The sequence below is a fragment of the Amblyomma maculatum genome, chromosome 3 (assembly GCF_055883805.1).
Source record: "Amblyomma maculatum isolate TAMU_Amacu chromosome 3, ASM5588380v1, whole genome shotgun sequence".
In the NCBI taxonomy this organism is placed as follows: Eukaryota; Metazoa; Arthropoda; class Arachnida; order Ixodida; family Ixodidae; genus Amblyomma; species Amblyomma maculatum.
Genome location: NC_139346.1, coordinates 58784316 through 58798116, shown reverse-complemented (window position 1 = coordinate 58798116; position 13801 = coordinate 58784316). Strand labels below are relative to the sequence as shown.

General features: G+C 45.1%; 1 pseudogene; it reads right to left on the bottom strand.

The window, feature by feature from the left end:
• Positions 1–2638: 2638 nt before the first annotated feature.
• Positions 2639–13447, bottom strand: LOC146194830 (uncharacterized; annotated as a pseudogene).
• Positions 13448–13801: the final 354 nt, after the last annotated feature.

Here is a 13801-nt window from a genome sequence, read left to right as displayed (position 1 = left end):
CCCCTCATGGTGGCTACAAAATCCCAGTAACCAACAATATCCTTCTTTAGAGGCAATGCTATTCTCATTAGGTCCGCTATATTTGCTGGAGGTGCACCCATTCCCCGAGAAAGGACTTCGTTCATTTCGTGTCTTAACGTTTCAAAAATGTCTGAATAACATTGGCCATCTTGCAGGATAATCTCTAATGAATGCTTAGTACCATGAACATTTTAAAAAATCCCTAACTCTAATGAGGGTCGACTATTTATAAATATAGATAGTGGTGATATAGACAGATATTGACAATGAACTTTATATAGAGAGAAAGCAAATTAACTGATTCGATGTGCCTCCTAAACTCCCGGAGAAAGTGAATTCAGAAGGAGCCTGAAGTATCATGTAAATGCATCGTTTCTTTTTCTAATGCAGTGTGGTACCTCGAGTCCGCGTTAGTCCTTTTACTTCTTTCTAAATTGCGCTTTTTTGCCTTGCCCCCACCGCTTTTTTTTGCTTTCTCTGATTCGTTTTTCGTGCATTCGTAGAACCCTTTTGTTTAAATTTGCGGCAGTGTTTTTCAAAGCTCACGGCTCTCAGCCCCCCGATTTCTCCCGTCATTTCCTTTCCTCCTGGCGACAGGTTTCTTCTCCTGTCCTCTAACTAAAACTTGTTAAACCTTCCTGTTTTCGCCGCCACATACACACGCCGCCAGTATTTCATTCATTCATTCATTTATTCATTCATTGATTCAATTATTCATTCATTTTGCGTCTCCTTCAAGCCGCATATCTCTCAGTTCATGTCGTGAGGTGTGGGTTTAATCTTAAAGGCACCTGTTTTCCATTTATAGTATACGACGCGCTGCAGTCGGTGCGGTTGGTATGTGACCGAACTGGATTTTTTTCTGCGGGGCTAGCTGAGGAAGAGGCTATGCATTTGACATTCGCCTTCTTGTTGTAATGAAGCTTCAGAACACTACACAAAGCAAGCATGGAACCCAAAATTAAAGACGCACAAAGCAGGCGATGATCACCCAAAGGACCCGAAGCATGCACGCAGTGTTGCGGCTGCCAGGTTGCCGGCGCGTAGCCTTGACAGGGCGACAAAGTAACCGACCGCACTCCGACCGACGAGGGCGGAGGATTGTGAAGACTTTATTTTCTTGTATGCCGGCTGGATCCAGCCTCGCGTGCCCACTGTAGTTGATTTATCGCACTGCTAATTCATGGGACTGAATTGTCATCAAGTAGAAGACCCGATTCTGGCAGAACGGCTCCTGTCGGCTCATTCGGCTCACTGAACGACGGCTCTCCAAAAGAGACGCCACTCATACAGCCGCCGCTCATTCTCGCTCTTTTCAAAGAGCGGCTCAAAAGACAGCCGATGGCGAGGGAATGTTTTCGACTCTTGTGAGGAAGGCTGGGAGGCATGGCTTCAGAGATCACTACCGCGCGCTCGTTCGCACGGAGGAGATCTCGGAGGCATGCGGAAGGCAGTTGCTTTCTCGCATCGCTAATAAATGGTGCCAAAGTTACACCGTGGAGAAGATCCAACTCGCAAGAAGCCGTTCGGCAAGGATCGGATCACTGAACGAGAGAGCCAGCTCACCGAAAGAATCGCCGGTCACCCCCTCTTTTGAAAGTGCCCATCAAACGATCTAGCTCGCTACTGAGCTGCCCATCTCTAGTATGACGAGATGCTCTCATCTACACAGCGCACCGGGAGCCGGACAGTACTTCGATACCGTCAAAAAGGAAGTAGTTTTTTGGAGTGGCCGCTATTCTTGCCGAGGTCTCGGTCGGTTGCAACACGAACGCGTTTCATAACACCGGTAGAGAGCACCCCGCTTTGTCAGCTCTTATAATGCAGAGCAGTGGAGGAACGTGCTGCAAGGCCTGTTAGCGTTCAAGCGAATCTTGTAGATGTGCGAATTGCGCACTAGAAAAGCGATGATATGGATTGTTCAGGCAGTTCTCGGCGTTTCAATGCAGATGGCATCAATCTGTACGCAGGTAAGTGTTCGCTTCCGCGAAAACGCAACAATGTACCTGGGCCACTGTATCAGTCGAGACGGGTCAGTGAACAATAGGCATTTATTGAGAATGCACAGCGCTTTTATAGTCGAGGGATGCACGTGCCGGTCTTAGCCAGTGCGTTGTTCACAATACATCTTCTCTTCTGCAAGGAGTAGATGCGAATAACTTGGTTACAATTTTGATCGTAGCGCAGGCATCACGTTTTTATGATAGCTCGGGTGGATCGGCACAATGGAAGATCCTGCGGAGCAGGTGGGCTCAAAGCCTACGCCGTCGTAGGCACGAGTAGCTGTACCTGGGAGGAGGTTCCAGAGCTCACGAACGCCTGTACTATTGCTGCAGCGGGTTCTGTGGGATGTAGAGCACTTGCTTGTTCGTACTCCGGGTCATCACGTTCAGGGGCTTTTTGCTTAAACAGCTCACCAGTGGGAAGTAAATGCTGTCTGTTGCATCGCAGCACTTTGCGAGCTTCTGTAAATACTCGATAATACCTCGGTTCCACTGCTTCAGTAACTTGAGCTCGGCGATTCCATCTCCTTTTCCTCACCCTCAAAACATCTCCGGTTTTGAGAGGAGGTAGAATTCTGCTTCGAGTGTCTGCCTAGGCTCGTTTGAACACCGGTCTACTTGGCTGCAGCCTGAAGCCTAGAAGCCGAGTGTGGTCTTCTGCCCTGTAGCAGCTCAGTGGGGGAGCGGTCGTCCTCAAGCGGAGTGAACCTGTAGACGAGCAGTCCGAGCCAGAAGTCGTCATTTGTCTCATTTTGTGCAGGATCTTTTTCATCATTTGGACCCCTTTTCAGCGAGTCCGTTTGATCGCGGAAACTCCTGGCTTGACGTGACGTATTTGAAATCATACCTGATTGCAAATAGCGAAACTTTTTAAGAAATAAACCGGAGATTATTGTCATTGCACACTTCCAGTGGAATGCCGTATCTTGAAACGACGGCGCTTAGCTCAATAAACGGCACTGTATGTTGTGCGAGGCAGTTTTTCCACTTCCGCGAAGTTGGAATAGGCATCAAAAACAGACAGGCACGAGCTTCCCTCATGCTGAAAAATGTCAACGCCTACAGGGTACCATGCATGGCCTGGTGCAGGCCTGATCATAAAGGGCTCACTTTACTGTTTGTAAGCGTATTTCCGGCAAACTGCGCAGCTCTCCAACGATTTTATGATATCCGCTTTCAGTCCTGTTCAGAACACCAGGCCTCTGGCTCTTTCTTGGGACTTATTCAAGCCCACGTGTCCCTTATGAATCTGCTGAAGAGCTTCTCTGCGCACTGACTTGGGAACGATGACTCTGATGCCTTCAAGAACATTTCCTCTAATCAAACACAGCTCCAACGTGAATGGCTTCATTAGGCCCATAATGTCACCTTTACCATCAATGTGCCGAATCAATGAATGTAAATCCGGATACTTTGCCGTTGAGTCTGCCAGATGGCCCATTGTGTTTCGCTTACCAAATTGAATACAATTGTCAGCGATGTTAACTTCAACGTCTTCCATACCGTCCTTCTTGTCCTTGGTCTCTGCCTAGGAGCCCTTGAGGGCATGTCTGCGAGGAAGAATTCATTTCCTGGTACATATTGCAGGTGAGTCATATGGCAGCAGCCCAAAAAAACGTTCAAACCTGGGAGGCATATCACTGATTTCTTTTCTTGCAACACTAATCAGCGGGCGGTGGTCTGTCTCAATAACAATCCTACGTCTGTACACGAAATGGTAGAATTTTCCACAGCCGAACGTTATTCACATCGCTTCCTTTTCGATTTGCCGAGTATATTTGTTGCGAGTATTTTTGACGCATAGGCAACTGGACGCCAGTTTTCACCGTCATGCTTTAAGAATGCTGCTCCCAACCCACTTTTTTTTTTCATCTGCAAAGCTTTTGGTTTCTTTCGCTGGGTCAAAAATAGCTCACAATGGTGCACTGCTAAGCATGTTGCAGATGGTCCTTCATTCACTAGCGTGATTGTCAGTCCATTCGAGGACAGCTTTCTTTTTGATGAGGTCCCAAAGAAGAGCAGTACGTTCCAAGAGATTGAAGTACTTGCAATAATAATTTTACTACACCTAGCATCATGTGAAAAGCTGCTTTATCAGTTAGATATGGAGCCTCCCTTAAAGGGCAGCTGCCTCGCTTTTAAAAAAAAGAGTTCGGAATACAGATATGTAGTTTACGTCCCCGTGAATCGTGATCTTTACCTTCAACGAAAAGTGGCCACAACAGCCAGGATTTGATCCTGCTTTCTCGGGTTCTGCAGTCAAGCACCATAACCCCTAAGACACCGCAGCATGCACCTCATGAATGAGATGTATTACTATAAATGGTTGGTCGGCGCAATGTGCATGTGAAGAAATGATGAAAAATTAAAAGAATATTCTGATGTTGCACTGCTTATGTGTGCAGTACTATAGCAACAATGACTCGAATATCTGCCAGTTAAAGTACCACATACCTTACTTGAGCCATTGCCGGGGTTCAATTTCTCCATGCAGGCATACAGGGAAGAGGGCACAGTCGTGGACATTGAGGTCTCGACAGTGATGTAGCAGTGATGTCCACTTGGGCACAATCATCTCCTTGCATCCATGGCTTGACGCAGCTGCCCAATACAGGTGGTTTTCAACTGCTTTAGACCAAAGCACAAGCTCCTTACAGCCACTTTGCTTTACAGCAGCAGCTATCTTTTTTGTCACACCTGAAAGCATATTTTACAATAAAGGTGAATACAGAATCATCAAAATACAACAGGTAAGTTCGTTACTATGATCACAAAATCTGCTTTGCAGTACCTTTTGCCACATGCCAGACATCAAACTCGTGGGTTATGCTTGGCTTGTTCCTTCTCAGAAATGCCTTTACTTGGTTGTGTCGGTCCGTCACCAATACTTCAATGGACAATCTATAGTCCTCCAGATATGTGAGGCCGCGTTTCAACCCCTCCAGCTCCATACGGCAGCTGCCACCAACCTCATTGGACTGCAAGATTTAGAATTCAAATTTTCAAATTAACAAGAAACTAGACCATGCAGCAAGCATCCAAGATGCAACCTCAGTAGTTCTTGCTACTCATTATTAATATAAACAGCGCGAACACGAAGACAAGGGACAAGAAACAAGAAAGCCACAATACATGCGCTGACTGTGGCTTTCTTGTTTCTTGTCCCTTGTCTTCGTGTTCGCGCTGTTTATATTAATAATGAATAAGTACCAACTCGCCAAACAGAATATATTGGTAAGTTCTTGCTACTGTAAAACTATTCATAAAATATTTATAGATAGTACCGAGTTTCCAGACCACGATAGATGCTTAGAACAAACCTGGACAAGTTCGAAATGCAGGACCATGTTCTTTTCCAAATCGAGCAGAGTGTACGTTCCAAACTTTGCGCTATAACCGGCTGAATCGGCCCGCCCATTTCCGGCAAGCTTCAGTTGCCTGCCAGAGGCATCCTAAAGGTCTATTCACAGTTGCGACTAGATGAGGACGCGCGACTGGTAGTCGCGCGACCAGAGGAGAGGAGCTCGCCACTACCGATGCTCACACTTGCGACAGTCGCCTTCTCGTTCTGTTCTCGTTCGGAACGAGTTGGGAGTAGGAGAGCTGCTGGGCGATGACAGCGAACGCCGGTAGCAGCCGCTTGCCAGACACTTCAGCTTTTTCAGGCGAACCGGTGCGCATGCCGCGCTCTCCTGTTTCCAGGAGAACGCCGACGACGAATAGACGGTGTCAATATAAAATGTTGCACCTGCGTGAAAAACCCACATCTCAAAAGTTCATGGTACTAACCGGATAGTCTGAATATCTTTCCAATCTCCTCCCAGGCCATATATTCCTACTCCCTGCCTTTGAATTCCAGGTACCGTTTGTTGAAAAGATAGGGGCATTCTTTAATTGCATTGAGAAGGTGCTCGATCGAGTACTTCGGGACCTCGCTGATTGGTGAAATGGTTTACGACTAGTAGTCGCGCGACTGGAAATTCGAGCAGTGCCCGATCGGCCCGCGGCAGTCGCTTTTCGACCGATGCGACCATTTGCGACTGTCGCTTTTCGACCAAAACGGTCGCGCGACCGCTGCTAGTCGCAAGCTTGAACGGGCCTTAAAAGAGCTGCTTTCGCTCTTCTTTCCAAACCTGTAGGAAATTTCACATCACTAAGTTTTTCATTGTGCAATAAATGGCAAAATGAAAAACTAAATTCAGAAAGCTTACTCTGCCAATGGCAGGCCAGAGGTAATCATGCTGAAGCTTGAAGAACGTTCTTGGAATAATCACTTGTATTCCAATTGAAGCCAGCATTCTCAATGTAACTGTGGTGTTGTTACCAGAAAACAAAACAGCTGCACTCAGCTAAATATTTAGGACAGGCTGCTGCTTGATGACTTTTTAATTTTTCCAGTAATATGTATAGCCTACTGGGCATTCTGCATACACCTCCTAGCAATGTGTCTGTGCATTTTAAGGTGCAACTGCATGTTGCAAGGCAAGTGTGCAGGTGTGAAACTGTACTTTTAGCTTCTTCACCTCAACTAAGCAGACTGTGCTTTCTTCGGGTTCAGTGCGAGCATCTAAAACATTAGCTAGGTCGTCATGGCGAAAACAAGTAGCACAAATTTTGTGGTGAACAGAAAACTAAAGGCATGAAACACTGCACGAACTCACCGTATAAATTAATTTGTTTTATGCAATGTCACCAGATATCACAAACACCCACGTATGATGCTGAAAGCATAGTGTCATAACAAATACTTGAACTCTGTTGAAGGACTGTAGTCTTCATCTTGATCATCAACCTCATTTTCACTGAAGCTGTCCAAAGTGTCCTCCTCAAAATCAATCGTGGCCACCTTGACCTGTGCAGTGGTAGCCAACATGCTGCTCCCAACCTGGATACCTGGAGCAAGCATTTTATATGTGGTATGCACTCAGAGCAACTTCAAAACCTGAAAAACTGGTTCCTTTTCATTCGGATACACAACAGCCACAATTCACCCACGCTCTTTCTCTGCTTAACCTACGTAATACACATTAATGGGAATCGTGAGTGCATCTGGGTTACCAGAAATCACACTTCACCTTGGACTGCGTCCATTTTATGCACAAAATTATGTGTGTGTGTGGGGGGGGGGGGGGTGAATAATAATTTGTTGCAAAACCAAAGAAACATACCAATAGAAGTTATCCGGGGTCTTGTTTGCAGGTCCTTCCACAGCATAGTGGTATCCTTTTCAGTCTGCGAACCTTGACAAGTTGTTGCTGGACGCACCACCACTTGAGAGCATTTGTCTACTGATTCAAAGCAGTTGATATATGCTTGCTCAGCTGCTGTGATATGTGGATGTGGCAGGTTTGAAGGTGGCAGGTGCAAATGAGGCAGATGTGAAGTTGCGATATCCGAAGGCGGCATATGTGAATGCTGCTCACTCGAAGGCAGCTCATTGGAAGGCGGCCCACTTGAAGACGGCAGTGCCAAGTCCGATGAAGGTTGTGAGCCTTCTGGGCATTCCGAATTTCCCAGGAGCTCTACAAGAACGTGAAAATAAGAAAATGGCCATAAGATAAAAAATGACATACCAAACATTATTGAACAAAGCAGCAGCGAGTTTAACTCAATGTGAATGTGCGTTCTCCTTTATGACAAATCTTTCTGACTTCCATTTAAAAAAGTTCATGCTGGGCATGTGCAAGCAGAATCGGATCGTCAAGTACAAAACGTATAAAGGTCGAAAACTGCTCGTTTTCCTGAACAAAAATTTTCATGAGCAAATAAGGGCAGCCTTTCCATTCGTCTATTCAGGAGTGTGATGACTCTTGCCCCATCGCACCGATAGCCTAATCTTGATTAGCCAATATGCTCACACACTGCAGCGTTGTGGCCATTGGCTAAGCACGCCTGCAACAATCGTTTAGAAATAAATTCACTGTGCTGAAGTTCAGCAGCTCTTGCCCAATATTTTTATTTTGACACCTTACTGTATTTCTGTATTCTTTCATGGTTGTCCTTTTCTGTTGTGTCACATTTCATCTGATGCTTGCTGCACATAGCGAGTGACCTCATGCACCTACAGGTATGTACCGCTGTTTTTTTTTTCGTTTTTTTTTCTTTACTTCCCTGTCCACCCTGCCAAGATCTTGCAAACAAGAACGCAGTATAATAAATAAATTAGAACATAAGCGAACCAACCGGCACTGCACTTTCACGAATTAAGCAGGCTGGCTGGCTGTCGCGCGACTGATATTTGAAGCACATAATAGTTTTCACAACAAATTCTAGCGCTCAAGCGCTGCAGCGCGCATATGAAACGAAAATGCCAAGAACGCAGAGTCCCCCATATAGTACATGCACTAGCCTGCATTCTAAGTATCCCGGAGCACACCGTTAATTCCTCTCCAGCGCATATAGATAGGCGCGCTCCCGTCGAGTATGCCACCAAATGCACCGTGAGGCGAAGGAGTGTCGGGCAGGTGAAGGCGCAGGTAAAAAAAATATGATGCATGTAGTTAGCCCTGTGACAGCCCACTAACTGTGACAGCCAACTTGTTTACGTCAGGAATCGGTGTTGGTCTATAGAGGCTCTTTGTATTTTGCTTAATAAATTTGGCCTGCCTTTAACCAGAGTTTTAATTAACTGCACGCCATTCACGATCTCAGGGTTTGCTAGATATTTAGAACGAGGCGGCACTTTGTATATTCAATCGCCGCCGTAGCACCCCCAAAACAACGAACGTTTAGAATGTGCGATAAGAACATAAAAAAATAGCCTAAATAAGATACCTGTCCTGAACCTAGCCACTACTCTCGCTCGTACAATGTACAAATATAGAAATTCCCCCATACAGTCATGCTTGCCCTTTCGAAAATGATTCTATTACACTTGCTGCTCACTAGGCTTGGCAATATTTTCCTCTCAGGAAACAGGAGGCAGAGAAGCATCTGCGGATGATGACGGCTTGCGTTTTACCCCGCAAGATATCGTTTTTGATTGATATCATGCCGTGAATGAAAAATGAACAACAGAAAATGCAAACTTAATACAGGAGTAGAGATAAGCACTCAAATATGGACGACGGTCACACTGTTCGTTGTCATGTTGACTATGCAAGCACACAAACACTGCGTAGTAGAAACGGATGTATTAGTAGCCGAACCATTTAAGCAATAATATGATGCAAAGCACGGCACGTTCGTGTCTGAACCTCCCATGGACGATTCAACTTCGAAGCTCGTTTTGCGCCGGTCCACCCATGTTTAAAAAAAGGAGGGAAAAGAAGAAGTGCATCGTTACGGCTTCTAGGGGGACAGAATGCTTTTGATGGCCAAGTTGAACCAGACCTAAACCGGTATTGATAACCGGGCCCCTGGCTACCGGAGCATTCGCCGGTCCTTTACCCCTCTCACTTCGTCTTTTTCCCTTCCTTGCTTGTTTATACCAGAGCTGAGAAGAGAGTTTCATTCGCCCGGTGAGGCTGCTTCCTGTGGTTCCTGTCCAACGTTGCGGCCGTTGGCCCTACGCGTTACAAGTACGTACCGGCTATATATGCTGTCTGCCGTTGACAATAAGTATCCTTTCTGGTGTGTTTTCAGGTTATATGACGATTCTGAAAATGTGAGAATGTATATCAAGCTCTAGTTTGTGTGATACAATGTCTATACATTATTTATATATTGGTTTGTTAAGAAAAACAACATATTGTCTGGTCTCAAACACATTTTTTCTTGCTATTTCGTGGCCTGTGTTTCTAATGTACAGTCGTGTCTAAGTTAATACGTAGAGCCCGTTAATAATGACAACTCGAATTGTCAACAATATTTCTGCGGACCAAATATTTTTGAGTGTATTTATGCCCCCTCAATATGGAAAACCGTCCTGTGTACAATAGACAATGCGGAAAGGCGCAGAGTCCATTGAGATGCATGCATTTTGTCACGTTAATATGGACAATGACGGAAACAAAATATCTACTGCTTCGCCGAGATTATTTATGTTACCGCATTTTGGCCCAACCATGGTGGTGTACAGTAGTTAGGGTGCTCGACTGCTGTCCCCAAGGATACGGGATCGAATCCCGGCCGCGCCAGCCGCTTTTCGATAGAGATGAAAAGCGTGCTGTGCGATGTCAGTGCATGTTAAAGAACCCCAGGTGGTCAAAATTTCCGGAGACTTTCACTATGGCGTCACTCATCACAGGAGTCGCTTTGGGATGTTAAACTTCATAAATCATTATCCAAACCGTTATCTTACCGCACTTTGAGCGCAGGCCAGTTGAGGAACGGTATCAGCGAGTGTAAACAATTTCAGTAATGATAGGTTTCTTTTGTTGTTTCGTGATTTGCAGTTACGGTCGCGTCGACGCAGCATATTTACAGCAGCGGAGTCCATCTACATTGCCATTTTCCACATTCCATGAATAGCTGGGAAGGCAACTCTCTGTGTAGCTCGTGCAAAGTATAACACAAAACATTTGTTTTCAGTCGAGTGAGCGCAGATGTAATATGTGTGAACAGTCCTTGTAGAGGATAACTAATTTATACATGATATTTGATAATATATACGCCACTGGGCACCCCCCCCCCCATGAAGTCGCACCGCAATATTTGAATCCGAATGTTGTCGGTAGTAAGTGGTTCGTAGGTAAATAATTCTCTAATTTCACCTTAACTCGCCACCAGTACGCAAAAGGGATGATATTAATCATAGCCCGCTATTTAATAGCACTTCTTAATATTTTTTTTAAAGGACGCAAAATTTATGTACATTTTCAATACAGAATCAAGTGTCCATGTTAACGATGCCCAACTATAATCCTAATAATAGCAGAAAGATTTTTAGGAAACGTAACGGAATATGAGGGTTTTGAAAAAAATACATTTATCGAAGTAATTTGTTTAAACTTAGGAGAATCAAATGCCGATTTCAGATATGCATTCAGATGGGAAATATCTCCTATCGTGGTGAAGACATGGCAAAAACGCTATCATAACTAGGTCGTGTCCTACGGGGTCATTGGGTAATTTATAATGAAACGATCTTTTTTAATAACATAATGACATTGCAAATGGCCCAGTGTACATTCCAAAAATTTCCATTTTTTATCAATTGTCACGTGTTAGCAATTACAGAAAATTTTAGCTTATTAGTGCCACATACTGTTTTCTTTCCCACATTGCTGTTAATTAGTTATCAAGAAAATAACATTTTAGGAATTTTATCACATTTAGCATGCTTGTGTGAATGTTCTTAAAAGAGGTTTTTTTTAAGGAAAAATAAACATAATCGCCAGCATGAAACGGATATATTATTTTACCGCATCATCTCTTCCTGATGAGGTATTTGAAACGAGATACCAAAATCAGCATTCTGATTTTCACTTGCTTGTCAAAGGTCACAAAGATTTGTTGACAAGTAAAGAAAAAGTACCAGAGACCTTCACTCCCCATTAAGTTGCGCATTACTGGCTCCATAATTGGTGGCGCCAGCCTTGTGGCTCCTGTTATACGCCATTAATATCTTCCGTCTGGTGCTCCCTTTGGGGATATGCGTTTGATTGCAGACATTTTGCTGCTGAATTAAACACTACGCCCTCGGTTTGCGTCTCTCCTATACCGCGCACACTAATACGCATACAGTCGTCAGCCCCGCCTCCCCCCTCCTCTCTCCATCTCCTAACGCATTGAAGAACCCCCAACGTAGATATAAACCTCCGCTTTAGGTAAGCAACGAGAATAGGGCCGCGTGGCCTGTGTGCTGCTCGTCTGATTAGGATTTACAGGGTCTCGAATTTTGAATTCCTATCTGCCCTTACAATCTCAAAAGGCCCACCAAAGCCGACAGCTTCTGCCAACTAGGCAATGTAACGTGGGGACGTGACGGCGCTCAGCGCTCCAACGTATGCTCATTCTTATCACTCGCAGTATGCAAAGGCAAGATCATGATTTTGCGCTGACGACGCAAATGCTGTATTATCCCAGATGGAACATCTAACCCCGTCACGTTAACAGCGATGGCGAAATAAACTTAAAGCAGCTTCGAAATGTGATGATTATCAGAATAAAATGAAAATAAAGCAACACAAATATACAACCACTTTGGAGCAGCAGCAAATGTTTTCTTAATTTATTGCCGCATGCATTGATGGATCTCATGAGTGTATTGTCTGCGCAGGTTTCGTGGTTTGTTTGCCTTTTATCCCTTTTATTTTGGGGTCCGTTTTGTGGTATATGTTTATACCTAAGTTGCGTAAAGAGGGCTATGAAGTGTGACCGGCGCTGTGCTAATGGGGATAACCCATACGGGTCCCATGCGGGATTTGCAACACAGTTCCAGAGAGGCCCCGCTTGGCTGCTCAGTTTTGCCACGATCAGTCCCAATTCGACCCCGTGTGGGCAGCCCCTCTGGTCAGCCTTTTAATGCGCATGTGGATTAATCCTTCCAGTACTAAAATTATACGGGTGTGGGCTTTACGCAAGTCAGCCTGATTTGGGCTGGCCCACATGGTGACCTCATGGGTTGAATCTGGCATTTTAGGGGCTGCCCAATTTCCATTAACTATCAAGTGTGAAACATTGAGCCCTATTTTATCACCTTGTAGTCTGTACTCAGCAACATAAGAGAATTTTTTCTAATTCTGTATTAATGTTGGCTGGAACGCATTGCCCCCTAAATGCTCGTATGAAAGTTTATTTGGCACTCTGGAAGATTAGGAGGTAATTCAGTACATATACGCATAAAGCAGACGAGTTACTGCTGCAAATTTTCTGTCAATATATGGTTGCCAGAGTAAAACTATATAACCTACAGTAACAGCATAAATACGATTAGAACATTTATGTCAAACCTTTAGAAGAGTGTGTTACCGGCTGCTATATTACGAATTACATACATAAAATGCCCCCCTTAAAGTTACGATGGAGACGTTTCGCACGGGTGTGCCCACTTCGGCCAATTTGGCCTCCCCTGCGGCCTTCCAGGGGCAGTTCCCAATCGGGCTCATCTTATATTAATGTATAAATATCAATATATCTTACATTGACCCGCAAGTACCCCAAATAATGCCCGTGTGGGCTGCGTGGGATCATGCCCGCTTTTCAGCCCGGCTGCGACCATTGCTGGACCTATCAAGTTCTCGAGTAGGCCGCCCCACATGGTATTGCACATCTGCTATTTGCTTTAGGCCCGCAATTTTATCGTATCTGCCCTAAAGTGTCCCGTAAGAGACTGATGTGGACAGAAGCGGATATGAGCGCTTTCCAGCCCCGAAACAGGTCATGCGATAGCGATAACAAACGATATTTTTGATGGGCAGCCATATTTTGGGCAGCCCAGGAGTTTTTTTGCTTGAACCGCACAGTTCCGCCTGACCTTCCCTCGAGTCCCTCAACCTTTCCTCAAGGGTCCCACGTAGACAGTTTGCGGGCATGCCCATTGTTAGGCCCACCGCGGCCTATGCGGGGCCTATTCGATTCGGCTTTTGTGTGAGGAACCCAATTTAGGTTTGTGTAGGCCCAGGCTTTTTGTACCTAAATCCCAAATTTGATGTGCATCGGTACTAAAATTCCCCTTGAGGGCCAGATGTGGGAATACCTACTCAATTAGTCCTTGCCATGCCTATAAAATACCTAAATTGGGCATGCGAGCTTGATCTTTAAAGGGGGCCTTCATGGGTGTTTTTGTGGTTACCCAATCCAACTTGCCCTACGGATCCCAGGGGATCCTCGTATAGTGTGCTACTGTGGCATGACGGACTGCTCTTTAGAAATTGGATTTGCTTCTTAAATAT